At 42.4% G+C, this 19,916-nt stretch overlaps 1 protein-coding gene across 1 annotated transcript in view; it reads right to left on the bottom strand.

Moving 5' to 3' along the window:
• The window catches only part of lrfn5a (leucine rich repeat and fibronectin type III domain containing 5a), a 135,321-nt gene extending 115,735 nt beyond the window's left edge, over positions 1–19,586 (bottom strand). Inside the window, exon 1 of the mRNA XM_053435388.1 lies at positions 18,598–19,586. The gene's annotated coding sequence lies outside the window, so the exon portion shown is untranslated. The remainder of the gene's footprint in view (positions 1–18,597) is intronic.
• Positions 19,587–19,916: the final 330 nt, after the last annotated feature.

Here is a 19,916-nt window from a genome sequence, read left to right as displayed (position 1 = left end):
TTGAATATGAAAACACAAACAAACAAAACACACTCAAACACACACTAACTTACAAACCCAGAGCTAATACAGACAATGTGCAAGTTTCAATAAGCCAAAACATGTTTACGTTCATGATAGTAGCATGTCCATAGTTTGGCAGTTATAGTTTAGCTTGAGTTAGCCACTAACTCAAGCATGTTTACATTTGAACTCTGACTAAACGTCCTTTTAGGATTTTCTCTTTTCTGATTCTGTGTAATCCTCATTAAGGCACACCTCTTCCATTCCAGAGAGAGAGAGAGAGAGACAGAAACTGCCTAGATACACTGAACAGGATCAGATATTTCCTTTGAGCTAAAGCATTGCTAACAGGCTTATCTCACCACATACTGTGTGTAAACTGTGTATGTGGGCTCTTCTGAGCGTAGGTTAACGTGCTGCAGATGACACATCTAATACGACCAAACATACACACACACTGAGAGAGAGAGAGAGAGAGAGAGAGAGAGAGACTTGTGTTCTGATGCAGGATTAAGGTCAACTAGCCAGTTGTCTCTAAGCTCTACATCACCTGTGACCACAGACACACACACACACACACACACACACACACACACAGAAAATACAATCTTTGCTGTGTCACTGTCAGTTCTCAGGAATGATCACCTCAGTGTCTTCCTGGTAGGGGACAGGCCCTGCCTCACAAGACTGAATCCATTCCTTCAGAGCAGCATATCTTTTAAAGAGGCACATAGAAATGCAGCAGTAATAGATCCACTGAAAAGTGCAGTAATAAGTTTTTGCTGTGTTGTGTCTGATGCAAAACAGTTGCAGTAGCATTGGTAGTTTATTTTTAATGCTGTCAGAATGAGGTCATGTGGAGCTAACAAAGCTCAACTGGGTCGCAGGCTGTTAGTCACTGTGTGATGCTGTGTACCTGGACCTGATAAACCAGCCCCCCCCCCCCCCCCCCCCAACCCGGCAGAAAGGCATTAGCGTGGTGCTTTCACTGACTCGTGCTGCTGTGCATTCACATCTTCATTTATGTCTTTAAAATCCAGGCGGGCTGGTGTGTTGACTCAATATGTAGAGCAATAAAAACACACTGCTTGTCTTTAACGTTATATCTGTGGTTTCTATACAATCCAGTAGGCATTCCTTTAGCCTTTCATGCACTGGATTTCCTTCAAGGAATGAATTGATTTCCCAGCGTGAAAACATTGTTTTTTTACGAGACCAGTCACAGAACTCACTTTAAGACAGCAAACACACACACAAGAAAACAATGCCACAATTTGATTTAATCCACAATAGACTGATAAATCACATCGAGAGTGATTGAAGCATGATTGGATTGTTTGTTTAATATGTCTTTTCAATTATGGCTAAGCAGTGCAATATTCGTTCTTGTTTCTCTTGCAGATTTATAGATTTTTGTTGTGAAAAAACGACTGTACATGAAATGTAACAACTTGTATGGTGTTTATTGCACCAGTAAAGATTCTTCATCAGTGAAAAACAATCTAGGAGGTTGGAAAGGCTGAGCTCCAGTGAAACACTGCTAATCAGCCGGGTTACAGGCAGAGACGCCCTGGATTAAGCTGATTTTTATTTTGATCCGCACCAAATTGGAAAAACAAAGAAATACCAGTCCCCTAAGTAAGAACGATATTTTTTCCGCAATATCATTGAATTCATCTCTCAGAAACCAAGGAACATTTTAAACACAGTTTATCTCTCAATATTAAAGGAATTAAAAGAAATTCCTGGACCCGCCCCCTGATCTGGATGTGCACCAAAATGAAATGGGTTCTTCCCTGGCCCACATCCACCTTCCACCATGTTTCATGGTAATCCATCAAGTAGTTTTTGCATTATCCTGCTAACAAACCTGAATACAAATGAAAACATGAACTTTTAGCAGAGGTAATAATCACGCTTGCACTGCACACCGACCACACCCTACTGCGTTCCAAGTGTGAGAAAAAACATTACAACCTGTAGAGGTCAGTGCAGCAATGGTTCTCCATGTAACATCTAGACTGGAGTTACCCTTCGAAGTTGTGCACTCTGAAACGCAGACACCAAAGTGAATCAGCTGCCCGGGAGCAAGGCATCAGAATAACAGCCCTACTATAAATTAATTACATGATGCATCCTGGAGCATATCCTGAAAACTGTAACATATGCACAGCGTGTCCAAATACGTGTGTAAAGGTGAGGTAAAATGTCCCAGGGGCCTATTATATCTCTCGTAAACGTGCTGACTCACTCTGCGCTTCTGGTAAATGGTTGAGTCATGCTTTCGCTTCAACTCCCAGAGGGCAGCTACGGTAATGTTGTACATCTTTTTATCAGCCCACTCTGAGCCAGGTTAGATGGTTGCCTACATATGGAGAGGTTTCGTGTCCATCCACGCTGTACTTTGTATCTGTGAGTGCTCACAGAGTAGCACCCACAGGGTCAAAAACTTGAGATCCTCGATTTTGCCACTCCATGTTGACCAGAGATCTGCTGGACTCCTGCTCCAAGAAGGAGTTGCTGTTTTTCTTCAAGCACGCTGATGGGAGGCCATGTTATAAAGCCTGGGAGGGCAGGAGTACAAGTTAAAGTTACCTCCCGTACAGGACTCTCCAAGAAAAAACCTAACAACCTATTGGTGGGGGAACTTTGACAGAGTTATTGCACAAAAAAAGATTCAAAAACTGAAGAGAAAATTCAAGAGCAGCCGTTTCACACGGGCACCGAAGCAACGTGGGCACAAGGAGCTGAAGCTGGAGCGCAAGACATCCAAGAATGAGCAAGGTATCTTTCAGTGTCTTGGATAAAGGACAAGGGGGATGGGAGAGGCGGTGGACTAGTGGCAGAATAATTGGACTATGGGCAGAAAGTTACGGACATCGAACTGGAAGGTCGCTGGTTCGATTCTCGTGGTGACAATACAACATACCTGCCAGGACAACACCCGGATCTGTTCCAAAGTCCAAAGAGCACTCTACCTACCCCCACTGTCTAAGTGCCCCTTAGCAAGGCACCTTACTCCCCAACATTTGCTCCCCGGGCGCTGTGCATGGCTGCCCACTGCTCTGTGTGTCCTGTGATGTTCACCAGATGGGACAAAGGCAGATGACATATTTCCCTACTCTTCAGGTCATGTGTTTGGGATAAATAAATGTATGTAATTTAATGTGTTGTCATAAAACTCTCCCTTTACTGCATTTTCTTCTTTTACAGTCAAACTCCAGTGCAAATCACTCCAAAGATAAATGTCAAACTCTGTTTGCACATAAGATGTGGAGGCTAATGTAGCCTAAAGGCAGTGCAGGGTTTTACTACATACAGCATATGGACAAAAGCAATAACAACACTAAGGCAGATTAAAAGTCACAATCAAGAACATTTCTGCGTAAGATCTTCTACAACTGCTGTTGGGACATCATGTTATACAAGCTGCAAAGAAAGGAATGGAGTCAGATCTAATGGAGAGGGAAATAATCTGCCAACTTTAAACTCCTTGAGGCGGAGTTATCATAATAAGTAACATAAGAACGTGTTTGACATATTAAGGCTCATTAGTATAAACACACACAACTCTCCAACCCAACCCTTCACTGTGCTTCAGTCTTTTTCCCAGGTATAATTTGTATTACCAGCAATATTTCAAAACCCCAAAACTAAGTTTAGCTACTGACACACAGATCAATCACAGCCGTGTTTTCTGTGATGTTTTTTTTTTCCTGATTAAGTCCTTCAAAGAATGGAGCAAGAGAAAATACAGACATTTTGTGAAGGAGGACTAACAGCAGAAGAGTAGTTAAGAGGTAGAAGGACTTTAAATGCAGCCAGTTAATCTGTGTGTGCGTCTGTGTGTGTATATTTGTGTGTGTGATTGTGTGTGCGTGTGTGTGAGTATGTGTGTGTATCAGCAGGGTGGCTGGGAGGTCAAGCCATCCTGACAGACAGTCTAAATGACAGCTCATTATGGGGGACAAACAGCCCCTAAGGGTATGGATACACACACACACACACACACTATACACACATACACAAAGTTTCATTAGCTTTATCCCTTTGTATTATACGGAGGAGTGTTGAACTAATTCATCACCAGAAGCAGAACCATCCAATATGTAACTTTTCTTCTCTGTTCTTCTGCAAATATCACAACATTGAAACAAACTCCTATGATCACTTTGTAATTACAGATCCAGGATCAAGGCTGAAGCCGCATCACGGATCGTGATTGTTGTGGCAGCTGATCGTGGATCATGATTAAAACTAGATCCCTCACATGTGACTCTCTCTGAGGTTTCTACGCTTTGTCCCTGTTAAAATTTACAACATTGTTTGTTTGATTGCGTTATAAAGCAAACCCATACCTAACCTCACGTGTATTTTTATTCACATTCCACACTAAAATAGATCAACTGGTCTTTTTAACTAACCAGCATCATACTGTTGGCACAAAGATAACGTGGTGGTGAGACTAGAAAATCTTGGAAAGACACTGGGTCAGTCCATGTATCCAGGGTAACCCGTGGATTGGTACGGAAGGAAAGTACAGATTTGTCATTCACCCATTCGTGCACACATCAATGTGGAGCACTTTAAATATCACACATCATGTGGGGCCAATTGGGGTTCAGTATCTTGCCATAGGACACTTCGACACACAGGATGGGGAAAGCTGGGATTTAACTACTGACCCTCTGGCCAACAGACAACCTGCTCTTCCCCCTGAGCCACAGTCCTGAGCCACAGTACTGAGCCACACTGCTAAGATACAACAGTGTGTTTTGGTTAAACGTTGACAAAAAACTGTGGCAAGATACATTTAATCCTTAAATACTACGACGCATAAAGTCTTCACAAATATACTGTACACCTTTTGTCTTTACAGGAACCGACCTCATCCCAGTTTATAAGGATTAAATGGAACAATTTAGTCTATACAAAAAAAATAGGTCAAAGGTCAGACTCCCTTTTCCTGTAAACCGCCAGAGGAGGAATCCAGGGTATCTGCTGTTATCTGGTCATCAAGTGCCAGGGGCTTAATCATGAGCCCTGAGCAGCCGGAGCATTACAGTCAAGTTACTACCAGTGAAGGATTAAAGTCATCCATCACTGGACCTACTCACAGAGTCTTATTCTGACTCCAAACTCTTATCTGCAGGGTTGTTGCAGCGTGTTGCTTCTGATCAAATACATCTTCAAACAAGTTGATCAATCTCCCTCTCTGCCAGTCTGCTCAGGGTTTTCTGCCCCCCCCCCCCCGCTGAGCAGTTTTCCATTACTGCTCCAGAAATAATGAACTCGGATGCTAAACATGAAAACAGTATCCTCAACATTTTTTCACAAATTTACAGGAAACCGCCTCAAGCCATATCAAAATCCTTCAGCCAACTACATCAAAGCTTCAGATATTTCAGTGTTTTTGGTGAGTAGCAGCTTTCTGAGCTTTGGTTAGTTCCAAGTAGAAAGATTAAATAAAATAAATAAATAAAAATACAGCCAACAGCCAGGATTAGCGGGCTGCTATTTATAGTATTTGGTGTAAAAGCTAGCTAAGTGGGATGCAGTGATTTGGAAGTCATCCCTGCTTATAAAGCAGATGGCTAAACCTTAAGTAGCCAGTGCGGGCAGCCTACGGTAGATTTGATGCAAAAACACTTTACAACAATTGTTGAAAATTAACAAAACACATTTGGATGCAAATGACAAAAAGAATGCCAACAAATCAGACTTAAGTAAGTGAAGTCATTGCAAATGGTAGAGAGTGGTCATTCCCAAACAGAACAGCAAACACAAATCCTCCGAGTGATCTTAACAGTAAACGCCAACAGTGTCATTGCTTCTTTTTTTTTTACATTAAACAATGTGGAGAGTACTGAAGAGTACTGAAAGAGGTTCATCAGATTAAAAAGGAAAGAAAATGCAGAGAAATTTAGGCATTTTTCTCCCATTTCATTGAGGGAACAAAAGGTAGTTTAGTGGACATTTTGTGACGTGTCACAGTTGCTCCAGAACATTGTAGTCACTGCCACTGTTTATTTAGTTGTTTTTATCTGTACGATTCGTTTATACAGCCACAGTCCTAAATATAGGTCCCAAGTTGAAAAATACTAAAATTCCCCTGTAATGAGACACAGGAACTCTGACATTCAGGATGGAATATTCAGACACACAGCTTTTACATTACTACATCAACTCTCTATTTGTAGACATAAAACCCATTTGGTTCATTCCGCGTGTCAGCGGTAGTTTCCACATTCATCAAATAAACTCCACTATGTAAAATACTTTTAACACTTAGGCTGAAGCTACAATTATAAACTGAAAGTGTCTTTTCTGTGCAGCAAAATGGCAGAGTCACATCTCAGAGAAGCAGAGACTCATCACCTAATGAGGAGACGGCAACATTGAGTTAAACGGCAACATGGAGGATTTGTCGTCAAAGCAGGAACGCATATGCGCCTTTGCGGTAACATTTCAGATTAAACCTGGTGACATTAACAAGACTGCAAACGTTGTGTGATGGGGGAGGCAGCAGCTGGTGGCAACACTCCTCCTTCAAGGGCAGCACCAGAGTGAGGCAGCTAACGCTATACTGCAAAGGAAGAGCTCCACAGACACTGAGCCGACACGTTTTTTTATACATTTTCTGCAGTTATCCGTGACACCAGTGTTGTCATATGTTTATTACCTGCTGGGAACATTTCCACACGGGAGGCTCTCTAGTCCACCGCCACAAAAAGTCACGCCGACCCGGATTTTTGAATCACACAAAAATACAGTGATTTCAAATGACCACATTCGGTGTTGAGGTCACTGAGGTCCAGACATCTTTATTTTTTCTGAGGTGTATACAATGTGAATCATGATATAACTGCCTAACAATAACTTTACTTTAGTGATGTCAGAATATAATGCAATCCTTAGATGACATGGTTTCACATCTACAGAATCTTTACTTAGCACAGTAGTTATTTCACTATGTGAAGGAATATAAAATGCAGCAACATCTGCATGATGCAGGTAAATTTAACATTTTAATCTGACGCTGGCTAGTTAGTTTTAATTGGTTGAATTAACTAGTTAGCTAAAATTGATTCCTTCCACTCAACGTCAGATTGAGTTTTCAACCAAAGTTAGAACATTGAACTTTCAATTTAGTTTGTAGGAAGGGTTGAGATGCATCTTCAACTGGGGTACCCTACATGGGTTGTTCACTGCAAGATGATCCCCGGTGGAGGGTGGGAACATTTCTGCATGAATATCAACTGATCCTGTGTTCACTGACACAGTGGAAATAAAAACACTGCATCAGTCAAAGTGCAGGAGGGAGGAGGTACGGGACAGGACGAGGAGATTGAGAGGAAAAGAAAGAGAGAAGGTGATGGAGAAGAGAGAGAGAGAGAAAGGAAGAGAAAGTCAGAGAGAATCAGCGATATGTCCCTGTGCTATTCAAAACAATAAAAACTGCCATGATCACGTTCGAACTATGTGATCTAAATTACCACAGACTAACTGCAACATTTAACCTAATTCCCAAACGTTACTGCTTGACAAATATCTATCCTACTGCCAAAGCTTCTTTCAGTTCTCTGATATTTGTCCACCCAACTTTATAAAACACATATGTGGATCAGGATTGCAACTGACCTACAGTAAAAATGTAGTTTAGAAATGAAAAAGAAGGAAAGAAGGGGAATAGGTCTTCTGAATAGCAGCCTTTGCAGACCTGAACCAGAAAATGCACCCAATGCTACTGCCTGCTGTGGGGTGCTAATCTGTGTGTGAACAGATGGCACTCGCTAACAAGCTAGGCTAAATGTAGCTGCTGCTGGCATGAGCCAAGACTGATCTCTGACTTCCTGATCCCAAGCCTCTTAATTAAATGCACCATTTAATCTACTCAGCTTTCAGTCCCTCTGCTCCAAAAAACAACAGCGTTCATCACTGATGACCTCCTCGTCCTGCTGATTAGAGCATCACAGCACTGCAGCAATTACACTGACAGAAAGCCTCACATTCTACAGGTCCTGCTTCTTAAATGATCATTATCCTGACCAATTATGTTGTTTTGTATAATAACTGTTACAAGTGTGTAATTATTTTTTCATATTTTATTTTTCTGAAACATAATTTGCCTCGCAAAGAACCTGGGTTTTAACAGTGCCAATCATTTGATGGTCCTGTTTACTAACAGAGGACAAAGGGAGGCAATGAATATGAACACATGGATGGTTCATAAACACACAGTGAAATCTGCCAGAAATGCATATACTGTAATTTGCAGTGTCCACGACCCAGAAGTCACTGCACAGTACTGCACAACATTTCCCACACCAACGTGTCCATCCAGAGGCAACCCCTGGGACGTTTCCTTACAATCTTTGAAAAATTAAAAAATCTCTTACAGAGCAGTTCATCTCAATAACACACTGTCGCATGAAGAAGTGGACAAGGTGCAATAGAAGAAGAGAAACAACTAACCAGTCTCCAAATATTGTGTGTCACAGTGGTGTCTATGCTGAAATCTTATACAATATACTGTGTATGTATGTGTGTGTGTGTGTGCCCCGCATATTACTCATGTTGTGTGGACACAAATCTGTTCATGCTCTCGTTAGACAAGTTGTAACAGTGGTTAAGTTTAAAGTAAATCAAGAAAATCTAGTCAGTGTAATTAAGATATGACTGCCACTACAATATATATATATATTTATATGGAAACAACTAACCAGTCGTTAGTTGTTTCAATATATAATACAACCAAAGTAAGGTGTAGCAAAGATTAAAAGACTTTATGTTATGTTGTGTTGTGTTGACTTTATGTTATTTCAACTGGAGATGACTTATCTCTGCTATAATACAAAGTGAGCAGCTTGATTGAGTTTATTAAATCAATAACCTTAGGTTAGCTAATAAGTGCAATACAAAACAATGTTGCAGTCAGTTGACAACTTAACTGACATTAGGGAAATGGAAGTCACAAACTTTCCTTAAAAAAAATGCACCTATCTTTAGAGGTCTGTGGTCATAGCTATTTCAGATATAGTACAGATATGTATAAAACAGCCAAGAAAATGAACAAATGCATAATCATTTTTTCTTGCTCACAATCCTCATTGTGGACTTCTCACATTTGAGATTTTCCCTGTTAGTGAGTGCAGGGAGCTGTCTATGGTTCTGAACTCAAATCATTACCAGCGCTAATAATATCACCCGTTGATCCAGTAGATCGCTGCACGGCTTTGTGCCGGTCACACCGGAGGCTGAAGCACCGCGCTGCGCCAAGGCTGCCTCGCGGTGCTTCAGCCTCCGGTGTGACCGGCACAAAGTTTTAACATGGGAGTGGATGGGAGCCAGCTGTTATTTAAGGCTTGGCGCTGCGCTGAAGCGTCCGGTGTGAACCCAGTAAATAACTCACAATGCGTTGCTTAGCATACGTCACATACTACGTTGCTTTGATTGGTTGTAGGTCTATCCAATTGAGCGAAGAGGAATTTTACTTCCCAATGGAGCGACTCCAGACCGAACTGCCCGACCAAAATGTTGTGGGCGGGGCTAAGTTCGTCTGGCATCCAGGCTAGCATTTTGGAGCTTTCCATGGTTCTTAATAACATCTAGCTTCCACTGCCTCTATCCACCGTCTCCCCCTCTTCTCTTATTCTCTTCTTCTGTGCAAAGGATAAAGGCACACCCCTTTGTTGCTGACTGTCTGGAATAGTGTTGTGTGACTTCTTTTCTCATTTACAGAGCCAGGGTTCTTTAGGAGCATCACACTTATATTTTCAGCCCACTCACATAGAGCGAAAGCTAGTGGATCATCGGGGGGTATTCACAGAATTTTACAATGTGTTAATTACTTATTCCAACTGTAATATTACAATACATAACTACCAATGAGTGTGTTACCCCTATTTACTTTTGCCTGCGATAAAGTATGATACTGTTTGTCACTGAGGGTGTAATGGTTTCTTAAACTGGAACTGTGATGCATTAGTCCACAATCCTGTTACATGACCCTAACCTGCTGCCACTGCTGTTGATCTCTCATTACTCCTTACATACTGATGTTTGGAAACCTGCGTTTTTGGTAAATATTACTTCCAACTACACGGGTCACATCATGACTGAGTGATCACGTCTGGCCTCACGCACATTCATGTCAGCAAACCCCAAATCATGAGAAAACAAAGCAGTAAAAGCTGAGCAGTCTGGCATAAGTTACCCTATGAATTTATTCGGACCATTGCCAGGCTTTAACCAGTGCTTCTTTGTCGGCTCAATCAGCAGGAGAGGGTCAGAGAGACAGCTGTAGTGATGAGGAGCGCGATGTGGGAGGAGAGGAGGAGGACGGCAAACAGCTCTGACAGAGGCGACAAGTGAGACTGACAGCGAATGGAGACAGAGCTTTATATTGCTTGGTTATTTATTTCTCATAAAGAACTCCACAATTCAAATATTTGCCGTGGAGCACCTGATATATGGTGCTATGACAGGCTGTAGGCTTTTTCTCTGCTGCTGCAGTGACCTATTTTCCCTGGTGGAAATGTTTAGATTCTCAGATTTACTGTCCATAATCTCCATGTCCAGCAGAGCACTATGAGCTCAGCCCTATATCTACTTTAATGTCAGCGTGACAATATGTGTTTGTGAATAGAAAGAATCTGATTGATGTCTTGAAAGATCCACCACACCACACAAAGCTTGTCATTATCTTGCCTACTAAAGCTAATACAACCAAAACAAAGTTGTAACTCGACACATGGAAAGGGAAAGCCTTGTTATTTATGGAAATGGCCTTAGAGCAGTGTTTTGCTACCAACAAACATATATTTCACTAATAATAAACTGCACCTACAGTTGGCCCAGCAGTACAGTGTTGTAAACTGTGTGTTAAACTGGCTGCATATATCATAATACTCTTAAAGAGGGCCTTGTGGAAAGGGGAAATAGAAGGTAGACACTGTTTCAGAGTAAGGCCCTGTCTCAGTTAACTCCTAAGCCTTATCACTTGGCCCTACCCCCTTCATTTTGCAGACGGCTGTGAAGGGGAAGTGTCGCTCCATTTCTCTATGTGATGTAGGGGTAGTGGCCATCTAGCCCTTCAAACAACCCCTTCAGGTTTAGTGAAGGGGTAGATGTAAATTCCTGAAAAGCACCAAGAAAATCAGCGTGGCGATCACTGCGGGTAAAATGCTCTAATGTAAGTATGAAATCTGGCACATAACCATGAAAGATTGTTTGCCTTCAGCGGAATATCTTATTTTAAATGTCATGAAATTGCTGTGACAAGCATTTTAGGAAAATCACACATTTTTCAATACCAATATTATGGCCACTATATATTTAAATATATATAAATTAAGCAATTATTCATAAAATGTATTTTATGATAAACATATCTGAGGCATGATATTTTGCCGTTTCACCATAACTTGTATACAAAATCCAAAAATAAAAGAAAACACCTTTAAAGTAAAGGTAAAGCAAACCTATATATCAGTCAACCTCTAGTTTTGACTCTCCTGTTTTGTTCCTCCGACAAACTCCATCTCTCTCCAGCATCGACTCTGGCAGTTGATTGTGGTGTGTATTCCATGGAAAGTGGCTTGTTGTTTGCTCTCTCTGGCGGTTTTTCATGATTTCGCATCAAGCAATTGAATAAATGCAGGGGAGACTTTATTCAGCACCACATGAAGAAAACAATGTTTGCACAATCCTGCTGGAAACAGAGAAAGCCTGTAATCCCAAGACAACGCTAAATGAACCCTGGACACGTCATCTCGGTTTAGCTCGACATACAAATGTAGCTCTAAAGTAAACACAGACACTGTCAACATGCTTAGCTAGCAGAGCCTGGGGACCACAGAGTTGCACAAACTCAACAAGTCAGGGAGCTTAACTGAAGGCAGAAAGAATGGATGCATATGATAAAGGCTAACCAGAAGGCCAAGAAGCACAGGTCGTATCTGATTGCATTTTTCCCTCTCATGCAATATGTTGTAATCCTCATAGTGTTATCGCAGAGTAAGAAACAGGAGATATTAAATGTTACTGCCTCGCTCTGGTCCTGCTCTGCCTCGCTACAAAGGAAATCTCACAATACTTTCAAATGGCAATACTACAAAGCATCTATCAGTTTGTAAAAAGCTTTGTGGTGCACTGATGTTTCACACACTTCACCCTCGGGATTTTGTCAGAGGAGCTACCGTTTGACTGTTTACTCTAAAAACCTGTTTTATGAAGTGTGGGCCAGTTTCAGAGACTGAGCGCCATGTCTGGTGCTGGAAATCCCCCGGCGAAAATATGTGCTGCAATATTTATAATTAGTCTAATACTGATAGTGTAAACGGGTCCAGGATCTGCTGGTGATCTTGAGTCACAACTGAAAACTGTGAAATTACTCTAAGTGTTACCTGAGATGAAGTTTATTTATGTGTGATTCATAAGTGAAGCCATATGTGGTTTGGGATGAGATAAATCTAAAGGACAATCAGCTGCTTTATAAGAGGGAGAAAGAAAAAAAAATTGTTTAGGGGGGTTCTTGTGCCTTCAGACTTGAAACTTGAGGAGGAGTTAAAGGCTTTGTTTTAAGCCACAAATGTTAAGAAGCATCTTTCGGTTAAATCAAGAAATATTTTCTCTTTATGCCTTTTATGTCGAGCTTATAAGACAGAAAAGAACTACATGCATGTCTATCAGCTATGAACATGCTTGAACTTGTCGATTACAATAATGTATAGATAGACAAAGGGACAGACGGGGTGTAGGATTTGCAGGCACTGAGCCAGAAGTTTTCTGTCGTTCACCCACGGTTATCTGACCTGAACGCGGCTCATTATCTCCCAACATGTCTCACATCTGTCATGTCACCTACTCCTCATGCTAGGCCATCACACACACACACACACACACACACACACACACACACACACACACACACACCTTTGGTGACAGCTTAACTGTATCAAACATTGGATACCGCCTTTAACCCTATTTCATGTTATTAACCTCATAAACTCCTTTTAAAAGATTAGGCTGCAGCTGTAGTTACAGTAAGAATTTCCAAGAAAACACCATCCAAACACATACAACAACAACAAATGCATTCAAATCCTTCTAATGTAATTTAAGACTCTTTAATGCAATTTAAGCAGGAATTAAATTAGAAATACCAGCGAGCCAAAGACTAATCCCACCCTGCCAACAACAGGCTATTTATTTAAGGCAATAGTGTTTTACCAAAGGTGGCATCATACTATAGCAGCCCTGGTTTCTGCATGTTGATAAAGGAATACCTTACTGTTAAGTGCTTGTAAATGAAATGAAATATAAATATTTCTTAGATGTACTTGCATTGAGAGAGCATGTAGAAATGGAATACATTTGACAAATTGTCAGAAGTAATGCAGGAAACTAGCAGTGTTCTTATGCCTGTCTACTGAGGATGGTAAAAACGTTATGGTGCAACGGGCCAAGTACCAATAACACCATGACTTTGTATAACGCTTAAAATCCTATGTGTGGTCCCCAAGGTCTGCCTGACTTTTAGTTTCTGGACGACAGACAGAAAATCCTTTGACTTGATTTCATCTAGTTGCAAAAACTGAGGTCAAAGGGTCGGGGCAGCTAAAGTCCAGGGGAGACAAATATCAACAAAACAAGATGGAGACACGAGTTCGAACCCTGAAGCACATCATGCTGATACGGAATTTTCTATTCGGTCAAGCAAGTGTGATTTGAGAGGCAACACCTAAACCAGTCAAGGACAGACACAGGCCCAGTCACACCGGCTGAATGAACAGAATGGTATGGGGTATGGAGAGAGTGGATCAAATGCTCAGGCACGGTACTTGTCCTGAACTATAACAAGATCAAGATACATCTACATGCAATCGATTTTGTACCATTCAATAACCATCAATCATTAAAAGGAACCATGGCAGGAATGCAAAATGAAAAGGTGGCAAACCAAGGTACTTTCATCTCCTATCATATGAAACGCAGGTGTGATGGAACATTTATGGAATAATTATATAACTTTTCCTTCCCTACACTTGGCTGTGTAAGAATTGAGCCATTGTGTTTCATTTCACAAACCGAGGTCATTTGAAATACGTCGAGTCAAATTCTTTGTGTTTCGACCAATGGCTGGGTGAGTAATGGAAAAGGGGGAGATGTTTTGTCTTTGTTTTCTCTCCTCAGACTCACCGATGCCAGTTTTTGGACATATTGTTTGAGCTGATGACGACCAAAGGCTCACACACACATAATTCCAGTCGCACGCAGAATCAGTCCAGATGTCACAGCGTCAGGCCAGCTCCCCCGCGTGCCTCTCCACTGCTAATAGGAAATGTTCCCTAACATCTGTGGTCTCCATCCTTCTCTCCGTCTCACCCCGTCTTCTCACTGCCTCTCTCTCTCTCTCTCGCTCTCTCTCTCTCTCTCCCCCTGCTCCCTGTCTGTCTCTGAGCAGGAGAATAAATTGAATTAGAGCTCCACCACCCACTCCGCAGGATCCTGCAGCCCTCTGTCAGATAGCTAAACAGAGAGAGAGGAAGACAGAGGAGAGAGTCGCAGCGAGATAAACAGAGGGCAAGAAGAAAGACGGGCATAATAAAACTCCCCCCCTGCCCATATAAAGAATAAAGAACCCTCCTCACAGCCTTTTAACTCCCCTGTATTACAGACTGATAAGAGTCCTCACAATTTTTTCTCGTTTTGTAGGTTGACAGGGTGAAAGAGAGACAGAAATAATGAGAGAACAAGAAAACAGAGGATAAGAGGGATTCTGCGTCTGCTTCATCTCAGTCTGCCCTATACTACACATGTCATTAAGGAGCGGAGAAGTGAGCTTTCATTATAAAAATGCAACGCATATGCACATAAACAAACAACCGCAAGTCATACCAGCAAACCAGATGTTTATTCTTCAGTCGTGCACAACTTGAAATGGTTTTCATACAGCATTGAGGCCATGGAGGCAAATTAAATGAAAAGAAAAGAACCGGGTGAAATTCAGATGTAGCTGAAAAACACAAACTCTTTCTTCCCTTTCTTACTTTCCCCTGAGAAACTTGAAGACAATCAGTAACACGAACGCGTTGCAATTCATCCTGAGCCTAATGGCACAGCAAACCATTGCTTTCAGACATAAATAGAGGGCTAAACACAACTAAAATGGACTGAAAATCACCAGTTTCTCTCGCCCGCTCGCTCGCTCATTCACCCACACTCCTTTCTCTGGAGCCAGGGAGGCCATTTGCATAATGCCTCCATATCCACGGGCCATTAGCGCCGGCATGAGTGGATCGTGTGCATAAATGTATTGCCTTGATCAATCAATGGGAGCTACTGTACCGGTGCAGACCGATGTAACTCCACTCTGGCGAAATACGGAGCCACGGGAAAGAAAGAGAGGAGGGCAATTTTCAAATGTTGACATGTCACAGACCTAAATTACAGAGGCATTAAACTGCACAGACATTGGGAAAAGCTTTGATTAAAATGATCGTTTCCACTGATTTACTGCACATTTGAATTAAACTGAACAACTTCTCATTGGCTGAGGGCCTCACAGACCAGTTAGCGAGGTGCCGACAGACTGCACGTTGATGTCCACTCATAAAAGCAGACTCAAGTGTTTTCAGGGTAAGTGCAGCTCAGGAAAATGCATCTTACAGTGGAATTAGATTTGATAGAGGTCGGTGATGCAGCATACAGCTGTTGCATTAGTCATTTCCAAGCTACTATTAAAGTCACAGACATGCATCTTATGGAACCTGAGGAGACGTAACATACACTTCCTCTTATGTTTGTTAAGGGTTGACCATACCTAACTAATTCTGTTCCTGCTGAGAGTTGCGTAAAGGTTCCAGTCAACCTTACATCCCTGCAGTTTCATTTGTACTAAGATAAGATGCAGGCACATCTGATTCCACGTTCCATTCCATTAGGTGGAAATGTTGTACTTAAGGATATGCAGTCTTAAAAATGATCAGGCACATTGAGACAACCGATAGGCATGAATGTTGGAGGTTTGGGGCAGTGTGAGTTCAGGGGTTCTGCTGGGCCTTGGTGGTTGGGCTGTGTCCAGACAGATATGTTTCTGTAAAGCTCCATTTTGTTCAGATCTCTTTTCTGTGGGCTGGAGAAACCGACCTTTCGATATGATATGAAAAAAATGTATTTATGTTTATAGAAACTTTCACTGGCCGAGACTTTTTAGATTTTACAGTTTCGTGCACGGTTAAAACAGATTTTGTTCAGGCAACGTTTTCATGCTGGTAGTTATAATGCAATCCTCATAAGTTCCACTAAAACATGTGAATAAATGATGCAACTGTAATATTTGCATACTTTGATTAACATATTAGAAAATACCACGATATCTGGTTCTATGGTATTTCACAATTATTCTAACTACTATGACTGCAATCATCATTATTATCAGTTACAAACAGGGGCAGTATTGCATCTTTAATTTAAGGGAAAGTACCAAAATCAAACTGTAAAAGTAAATGAAAACATTTACATTAAAGAAGAAAATGATTGTTGTAGTTGGTTGAGGTAGAGCTCTTTGTACCCATCAGATACTAATGATTATTTTCAAGAATCCATTTAATGGTTGTTTGTTTTTCTACGTAAATCTATTGATTGTTTGGTTTGTGAAAAAGTATGAAAGTAATGATAACTAAACAAAGGTGTTATAAAGGATTATCTGAAATTTACTCTCTTTACCTTTAGTCACATACACACACACACACACACACACACACACACAAACAAACACACACACACACACACACACACCGCACTTTTGTTGCCAGCCTTACTATGTGTGTGTGTTAAATTAGAGATTAATGGTCAGAGAGACAAAGCAGATGTAGCCTTGAGACCAGATGTGGAGAAAATCATTATAATGCAGATTTGGATGATGTGTTTTTCAGGGATTTAAGTAATACACAGGACACATAGTTTGATCTACTTCTGCTGTGGTGTTGGCGAAGATGAGCGAACATGTTTGTTGCGTTTCTTCATGAACTGGATATCCATCCTTGAGGACAACCATACGTCAGTTTTTCAGGGTATCCCAAGTGATTCAAAGCAATTTACTTTTCGGGGAATGGAGATGGCCGGTATCAGTCTTGTTTCTCTCAGCCATATCCTACACTACATGTATGTTGGCGGAGTCTGGCAGGCAGTGGGTGGGAAAGCAGATACACATGCGCCATTGACATTCTTTTCCTTCTTCTTTCCAATACCAACAATAAGCACATGTGCATGGTATGATAACCATCATTTTAACACCTTGGTGCACCCTGACACCAGCAGCTTACCTCTGCAGCTTCACATGCAACATATTTTTAACATGTAATATAAAAACATCGAATTCTGACCATGCCCCCCCCCCCCCCACACACACACACGTAGTAGAGTTCATTCAAATTGAAATGTCCCAGAGTCTATAGGATTATCTCCTGATCTCCATTCACTGGTGACACACAGACACACAGACACACACACACACACACACACAGACACATACACACACCATGAAACTGTTAAGTGAGGTGGGACCTACACGTGCACTTAACAAAGACGCGCGCACGCTATCGCGCTTTGTGTCACCAAGGTTTAGGGCAAGGGGTTCGGTTGCGCGCACCCACCGTCGCAGTTACTGGTACCATTTGCACATATGAAAACATACACACAACAGGGACACACAAACCGAGCACACTGCCCCCCCCCCCCCTCTCCTTGGTACAGGTGCAGTATGTGGCGCACGAACAGAGGCGCAGTGTGTTGTGCGTGTGTGCTTTTGTAACAACTATCCCCGCATAGGCTGCTGAAATCATCCAGGAGTCTACGTGAACATTCGACTGGGTTTAAGTAGAAGGAACGCACTGTGCACGCACGCACGCACACACGCACACAAACACACACACACACACACACACACTCCTTCTCGCTTTCTCCATATATATCTCGTGGTACAGGCGCAGCATATGGCACACACACTAGAGCCGAGGCGCAGTGTGATGTGCGTGTGTGCCTTCATGAACAGCTTCTCACACAGGCTGCTAAAACCATCCAGGAGCCTCCACCTTGGATAGGAGACACACAACGTGAGCACGCACGCACGCAAGCACAAGTTTCCCCCCGCTCTCTCTCTCTCTCACTCACACACACACACACACACACACACACACACACACACACACACACACACACACACACACACACACACACACACACACACACACAGCTTCTGTAACTTAAACCAGGCTCAATTTTGACCTTGCAATGTTCTCACTGCTGCTTCTCCAACATACAGTATAACACCTTGTCTCCACTCCCCATTTCAGCAGCACAGCCCGAGATCTAGAAATAACTCTATACCTTTGCTCCTCTTTCACCCTGATCCGCCACCTCCATCCCTCCATCCAGCAGAAACAGATCGAGAGAATAAGAACAAACAGAGGTATACATATATATGTATATATATATATATAGAGAGAGAGAGAGAGAGAGAGAGAGAGAGAGAGAGAGAGAGAGAGAAGGACAGGAGCGAGCCATCATTATGAACGGATGGAACTTTACCTCTCTCTCCGGATGCGGGTCCTTTGGTTCACCGGCTGTCAGGGCGCAATTAACTTTCCACATCCCATAATTAAAGCGCAGACGTAACTCCACACAGATTCGATCCAGACAACACAACAAGCCCCGTGTGTGTGTGCTGAGGTAAATGTGTGTATTATCCTTCTGCTGGGTGTAAATTCCTCACGGATGTTTCTACAGTTCAATCCGCTCTTCCAGAAGGGTGCGTCCGCTTTGCATTCTCAGAGCGCCCGACGACTCCATCCTCCACTTCTTGTCCCTCCTCGCTGGCTCTCTCCCTCCCCGCGGTTCCCCCCCGGTTTCATCCCTCCATCCAAGAATCCCATCCGACGGGACTTGAAATGATTTCCCTCCTTGCCTCTTCGCCTCTTTTCTCTCCTTCTTTCGCTTCTTCTTCCCTCCCTCTCCTCCTCCCCCTCCTCCTCTCCTGGCTGCCCTGGTGCAGGTGAAATAGGAAGAAGAAGAAGAAAAAATTCCACCACAAGAAAAACAAGTATATCCAAGAAAAAAGGGTGGAAAAGTCTGCAGATCCCGGAGAGAAGGGGGGGACCGACTTGTGGTGTTTTTGAAACACTGATAAAATCCCCTGTGCTCGCTCCACTGCTGTGTGAGACACCGCTCAACCGTCTCTGAGAAGATTTTGGGGGGTTTTCACTTCAGTCTCTCTCTCCCAGTCTGTGCGTACCTCGCTCGCCCTCCGTTAACTCGACTCAGTGCGTCTCCTCGGCGGATGAAGAGAATGGAAAATACATTTAAAAAAAAATAGAGGGAAAGATTAAAAGAGGATCTATATGGATATGTATGTATAGTTCCGGTAAAGCTGTGTCCCGGTCAGTCGCACAGTCATAAACCGCGTAACGGCGCAGCCCCGTGATCCTCGGTCCTCTCCGGTCTCCTCTCTCCTGCTCCGTTAATCCACACAGCGCAGCGGGCAACACACCGGCAGCTCCGATACTATACAACCACCGCACTTCCTCTTCGGCTTTTCACAATAAAAACGTCAATTTTACATTTTTACACTCTATAAGATAAGTGATGTGTGTTGTATCCTCCATCCATTATCTTTGCAAAGATGGTATATTTACAAGTGTAAATGGCCAAGTCCAGTAGTTAGTCTCTCTCTCTCTCTCTCTCTCTCTCTCTCTCTCTCTCTCTCTCTCTCTCTCTCTCTCTCTCTCTCTCTCTCTCTCTCTCTCTCTCTCTCTCTCTCTCTCTCTCTCTCTCTCTCTCTCTCTCTCTCTCTCTCTCGTGTGTGTGTTTTGGTCCAACTGCCCCAGGCTTTTTTTTACGGCCCCCATAAG

This window comes from Pleuronectes platessa, chromosome 11 (genome assembly GCF_947347685.1).
Source record: "Pleuronectes platessa chromosome 11, fPlePla1.1, whole genome shotgun sequence".
Taxonomy (NCBI): domain Eukaryota; kingdom Metazoa; phylum Chordata; class Actinopteri; order Pleuronectiformes; family Pleuronectidae; genus Pleuronectes; species Pleuronectes platessa.
Note: the sequence above shows the minus strand (reverse complement) of the source record. Positions and strands in the feature narration are given on the sequence as shown.